General features: G+C 26.7%; 2 pseudogenes; one reads left to right on the forward strand and one right to left on the reverse strand.

Annotated features, from left to right (window-relative positions):
• The first annotated feature begins 2581 nt into the window (after nucleotides 1-2581).
• Nucleotides 2582-4563, forward strand: LOC108690397 (annotated as a pseudogene).
• Nucleotides 4564-4933: 370 nt separating this feature from the next.
• Nucleotides 4934-5512, reverse strand: LOC108690354 (annotated as a pseudogene).
• Nucleotides 5513-7370: the final 1858 nt, after the last annotated feature.

A 7370-nucleotide genomic window follows, 5' to 3' on the forward strand; every position in this document is an offset into this window, starting at 1 on the left:
ATATATATATCTGTTGAACTGACCTGCATATTACATTCTTCACTCTCATTCATCAGCCAACAACAAATAACGAACGATTTATACTTCCGGGTAGTAAATCTGCAAAAAAAAATTAATTACTGTTAGTCAATCACAAAGATTATTTCCTGGGAACATTCATGAAAATACTATTTTATCGAACACGAGAAATCGATAAGATACTCGTGTATAGTGTAATATTATCGCATCATTACTGTTTTTCAAGCAAAATTTAGAAAGATCAGATGAAATAAGAGTCCAAATTAAATTTTCATAGTGCTTTTCGTTGCATGCTAAAAGATTGCTAAAAGATTTTATCATGAACAAATTGAAATGTTAGTACGCGTTTATCAATGATTTCACGGTATCTTAATTTGTGTAATTAATGACGGTTATTGTTCCTTAAAAAACCCAATTTTTTTTTCGTAACATATGAATGTTACTAAAATTATATTTATCCTTTTCATTCATACATATTTAAAATATATATAATTATGTATTGTTATTTCACATTTCTTATTAGTCAGTAATACGTAGTTCTGTATATATACATATATATGTTTTATATATATATATATATATATAAAACAGAATAGTATTGTGTGCAATATACTACATATGTATTATAAAATCCTTTCAATTTATAGTTAGTTTAAATAATTATACACATATATTATATAATTATACTAAATAATTAAATCTTTTTTCTGTATCTTACGAGATTTGTTAATAAAAAAGTTATCTAATTATTTAATAAATTATTTTAATGATAGTACTCTATAAATTATACAAATTTTGTCGTAAAATATATAAATATATACTTATAAATAAATCAACATTACAGTTAAATGATTTAAGCATTATTATCAATGCTAAAATTCCTCTTAGTCTTCCCCCCCCCCCTTTCTCAAGTCATTAAATTAATAGAAAAATCCCATTTGGAGATTACTTCAAATGTGTATGTATGTATATGGACATACATACACATCTGTTAGAGCCATGTGGTTAAAAATAATGTCCTGCACAATATCTTGAATTAAAAGTGCTTATACAATATATTGAGTGTGTTCACTTCGGAGAGAGAGAGACGCTATCAACGTTATTCACAGAGCCAACAACTCTGTAGTATTAATAAGTTCCATGAACAATAAATGTAGCATTCGTCGAGTTAGGTTAAAATGAAGCATAGTAACATTTTATAAAAGAATAGAATATATATTTATAAAATAAATACAATATCAAATTTTTTTCAAGAATTATGAAAGAAAGATTATCTTGCGTATTATACCGTTTGAATCATATTTTCCTTATAATAGAAATAATTTATTTATGTGCATTATTTTTAGAATTTAAACGGTGCTAAAATAATTTATTTCTTCTTGTTAGCAAACCGTATCGCAAATGATATCAACAATGATAAAATATTAGTGGTTAAATCATAAAGAACTGGAAAAAATATTATCTAACGGAGATGCGAGAGAATATGTCATAATTTATGTTACGAAATATTTTGAATAAATCTTTATTATTAAAAAAAATATGTTCCTATTATGTTCAAATATAGATTTATGATAAAGAAACAGATCAAAGAATTAATTAAGGATTTATAAATTAAGGATTAATTAAGGATTTGCTTTACATATTAATACTTACATAATAATTAAATATTTACAATTAAAAAAAATTAAAAATAGTATTTTATGTTAGAAAAGTACATCTTAGAATCGACTAGATCTTTTTCGTCTAATATTCTTGGATTTCTAATTTCTTTGACATGGCCGCCTTTTTTTCTAAATTTTGTTTCCTGTTTTTCTTCAGTGATTTAATTGAATTTGGATACAAACTCAGTTCTGAAACGATGTTTAACCCTTATGTGATATAAATGCAGCAAACGCTAAAGTTGCACCCCAGAATAGAGTTGCCATAAAATAAAATTTTCAAAATTAAAACTTACAGGCCAAAAAAAACTCTAGACATTCCGCTTGAAACCTCGGACGCATATAAAAGTGCGTGTAGGTTATTAAAATTGATCGGAACGCTAGAATAGTAAACAGGAATAATTATGTCACATCAAATTGTTCATTAATAGTACTAATTTAATGTAAGAAATTAACCAATACAGTCGATTATTCTTCTCACATTCAACTACGATTAGTCAATTTTTCACATCTTAAGAATTACTACATCTATTGTAAATCAAGACTAATACAGAATAACGTGACAGAAAAAATAAAAAATTTAGAAGATTTTCTAAAACCCTGGACGCGCTCATAATTGTCCCGAACGCCTTTGGAAAAAATCTCCCAGACATCTTCGCTCTAAAAAAAGAGGATGATGTCTGAGGAAAAAACGGATGGTAACCCTATTTATTCGAAAGGAATAATGTTGATAACGTGCCGATTAAAACGTTATTATTGGTGACCTTATATTATAATTGTAAATGATGTTTATAATTAGCCAACAGCTTGTAATGTTATATAGCGCATACAGTGTCTCTCCGAACGCAGTCATTGCATATCAAGTTGCATATGACATTAGTATCATCATAATTTTGCAAATCAAAATGTATATCACGACGACATCAATTTTCGTGACAGTTTATGTAATACTGATCGTCCAGGAGACTGCTGCCAGTAAATCAATTAATATATTATTTATACCGCGATTATTATTTAAACTGTGAATTTCGCTTTGTGCCTCCATGAGCATCGAAATTTTTAAAAATATTTCTTACAGTGCGTGTTAAAAGTTGTTAAAAGAATATTTTACGGAAGCAAAAAGTAAAATTCTTATCCTTGTAATTAGTTACAAAGATAATTAATTAGAAATTAATTTGTATAAATTATTTTGTAATAGTAATTGCAAATAAGCAATAAGATATAAAGTTGTAAAACTAAGAATTAATTTTCAATAAAAATCAGTTTCTTATTCAGATCTCTTCGTATTTTCTTGATAAATTGAAACTTTCATTATACTTATGATTCATGGAGAAACGTTAATTGTTATCGATTGATTAATTAATAATGTATTTGCGCGATAAGTATAGTAGTTAAACATATTTGTACATAAAGCAAAATATTTGTCGACGTAATAAATTATTATGGAAATATCCCGTATATCAAGATTGATAATTGCTATTACGTCAATACAATTATTTGCACTTCGAATAATTTTTCTTCCAAACCAGAATACAATATTAACTTCAATTTGTGAGTGAGAAATATTTTTTACTCTTCACGATATTTATAAATATTTTTTTAATTTAAATAAAATATTCTTACATTTTTGTCACCAGTGAAAATCAGAAGCAAGTAATTATCTTATAACATTCATTTAATATTCATATAAGCATCTAATTAAAAAAATAATGTTATTCGCGATAAAGTATTCTGTTTACGGAAAATTTAGAAGATATAAAAACATATAAGAAGCATGCAGGCTCATAAATCTTCGCGTTCGTCCTTTAGAAAAAAACAATGTTGTAAAATATAGTTTTAAGATTTAAAGATTATTAAAATAATAGCTTTTTTAAACTCAATTAATTAAAGTGGATTTTAGAATTACATTTAAATTAATTAAAATTTATTATAATTCATTGCTAATGCTTGTGCTTACATAAAGCATAATCATTCATTTTTAATTGCTTTTTCAGAGAGTCCAAATATCATTTCTAGAAGAAAATGGGGCGCTAGAAAACCGAAATCGCAAACTCCTAATCTTAAATTAAAACCAGCACCTTATGTGAGCATTCATCATTCGGTTGGCTCCGATTGCAAAACTCAAGCTGTATGCCAATTAAGAGTGAGATCTAGGTAATTAATATATCAAAAAACAAATCCTTTTCTGAATGGAACATCATTTTGTATTTGTGTAACTCATCATACACAAACAACCATATACAACTCAAATAATATTTTAGATAAATATTTTACGTGTATCTATTTTAATAAAATAAACAGTTGATTTTTTAATTCTTTTTTTATTTTGCATTTTAATAAATAAGAAATTTATAAATAATAAGTAAACACTGATGTTAATAAATAATAAATATTAATAAATAATAAATAATGGTACTTACATATCACAATGATCAAATTATCAAATTTTGTTTAAAGAATCATCACATGAACATAAGAGGTTGAAACGATATTGGCTATAATTTCCTAGTCGGTGAAGACGGAAAGGCATATCAGGATTGCGGATGGGACAAAGAAAGCGCTCATTCTATATCTTTTAATAGTAAGAGTATTGGAATTTGTATCATCGGAGATTACAGAAGTAAGCAATCAGAAATAAGATGGATTTTGTAATTAATATCACATATAGATAACATATATTTCTCTAATGTTTTTCTTATTAGACTGAAAACCAAATGCAGCGGCAGTACAAACAGTGGCCAATTTTATTGTTTATGGAGTAGAAAATAAAGAAGTAAAGAGTAATTACAAGCTTCTTGCACATCGACAAACCTGGTTAACCGAATGTCCCGGAAATAGTCTTTACACAATGATAAAGTCACGGTCTCATTGATCGAAAAGTCAATAAATATTAATATATATTGTTTTTAATGCGACACGTAACAAAAATTTTTTATTGGTCGCGATCAAAACGGTACATAAATCATTGTGTAATCGATCAACAATTAATAAATATTTAAAAATTCTCAATGCTCAATTTGACTCTAAAATTTATCGTAATTTCATATCAATGTATCGCTTTATCAGATTAATTAATATGTAAATATTTGTAAAAATGAATCAAACAATCGTTATTTCAATACAATCGTATATAAGCATTAATGATTTAATTCAATTCCATGTATAACATATAACATAATTATTATAATTATTATAAAATATTAATTTAAAAGTACTATCAGCAATAAATAATCAAGTACATAATTTCCATGTAATTATTATATATAGATAGTAACAAAATCATTGAGGTATTTATCATAAGTATCCTCCTCAGTCCTGACGCAAATTTCCAATCTCGAGAAATCGATTAGTTTATTTTCTTTCGTAATCACTCTGATCCCTTATCTAAAGTGAAATAAATTATTTTATTCTATCTATATTTTCAATATGCGTCATGAAGATCAATATTGCCGAGTCTCATGTTTTATAATATAGCAAACATGATATATAATAATTATACATCTGCATGGGAATTTGTTTCTCGAATTGCTCATTCAATTCTTCTATGCATATCTTCGTTTCATATGGAATGCCAGATTTTAAATTACTAGCGACAGTAACGTAACGAGCACGATCATCGAGATAATCCTAAAATGAATTCGTATATATTAGAGAAAATGGTATGTAAATCGTTGCCACATTGCGTCTGTCACGTTTACGAATCTGAAGAGTCTACAATCCATTTCCTTGATCATCTAGATAATTACGTTTATCGTCCGTCTCGAGTGTAGGATAATATGCGGAAAGAGATACGTTATGAATAATAAATCCCACATTTCCAATTTCTTCAATTCGTTCTGTTCAAGCTCTTGTCTAAAATCAATTATACTAAGTTTAACGAAGTTAAACATTTGAAAAATTTAATCACTATAAATATCTTGAGAAAAAAACATATTTGGTATTTGACTATAATCAAATAATAAGATACTTATAATTAGGAACCTTTTTCCTTGTTACATTATTATATACTAATGCTATAACATATTAGTAATAATAATAATAATAATATTTATTTTTATATATCAAAAAATATTTAATATTTGTATAAGTTATTATTATTAACATTATAATAGTAATAATTATAAAAATAGAGTTACTAATCATAAATAATCTACTATGCAATTATAGTGTCATACAAATATCAAACACTTTTCTCTCATTATGATAGTTTTTTAGATGCTAAATTATTAAGAATAAAACTGCTTACAGACGCGAAGACTATCGAAAACAGAAGTGCGAACATTTTTGTAATTAAATAACACAACTCGTATATCGTATCACGCCAATAATCGTTCTGATTACCATATTCTTTTTTTAAAGATGACATCTTTATACAATGATGATCGGAATTTGCTAACGCTTGACAATTTACTCAATCGCTTCTGAATACATTCTGAAGTCGGTTCCAAGACAATATGGTCAGTACACGTCAACATTAGCCAACGTAACATTATCCTGTCATGTATATAAACTCTATTTCAACGAATTATTAATATTGATGTTAAGTGATATTCGTTATAAAAAATTTAATCGAATGAAATTAATTTTTTCAAACGAAATGACGTTGGTCTATAATATTAGCCAATACACACATTTGACAGTTATACACATAAAAAAACACATATAAATACACAAATAATAATTATTACATTAACATTCGAAATGCTTGAAACAAATAATAATTTATTTCAAATAATAATTTATTTCGAAAGATATATAATTGCAAATTTATCATGAGTTCATTACAAACAATTTAAGATATGTTCTGAATCCTAATAAATTTAATTATATTAGGTGTTTTTCCCGTTAGATGGCATTAAAAAAACACGAACTTTTTCCCACACCTAATAATTTAATACTTCAATCAAAATTATTAAAGTAAATCGATTTGCTTATTATATGTATAAAGTTGCTTCTTCGATCAATTTTATACAATATTCTTTAAAAGAAAATTAATTTATGTTTTGAAAATATCAAATGAGTTAGTCTAAAATTTATAAATATATTTTAAGCATAAAAGAAATAAATATATTTTAAGATTATCAAAAAAATATTTTTTATTAAGGATAAACGCTCGTTTCTTAAAAGAAAATTGAGTAATAAAATGATTTTTCTATGTGTTACAATAAAAAAATAATCCAACTTTGCTCACATTCGTTAAATATTGTCATGTATATTCATATGCTTAACTATATGTACAATAATACAATGACTCTAGACACATAGCCAAAGTATGCCAACTTTGCGCCATATTCGCTAAACATTGGCCTACATTAATTACGCATAGTGTGTTGCGTGCGTGCGTGCGTGCGCGCGTGCGTGCGAGTGTGCGAGTGTGCGAGTGTGTGTGTGTGTGTGTGCGAGTGTGCGAGTGTGTGTGTGTGTGTGTGTGTGTGTGTGTGTGTGTGTGTGTGTGTGTGTGTGTGTGTGTGTGTGTGTACGCGTGTGCGCACGCGTGTGTGCGTATATAATATATGCTAATATTAATATCCATTTGCCACGTCACGCGAAGCCGTTACTGATGTATATCAATCATTATCATAAGATATCAATCATACTATAATTATATCAACATTAGCTCAGCATTGCTGATCTTTTATAAACAAAAGAAATCAAACTCACTATATACATAAACATATGATATATATATATATA

The sequence above is a fragment of the Atta colombica genome, unplaced genomic scaffold, assembly GCF_001594045.1.
Source record: "Atta colombica isolate Treedump-2 unplaced genomic scaffold, Acol1.0 scaffold32, whole genome shotgun sequence".
In the NCBI taxonomy this organism is placed as follows: domain Eukaryota; kingdom Metazoa; phylum Arthropoda; class Insecta; order Hymenoptera; family Formicidae; genus Atta; species Atta colombica.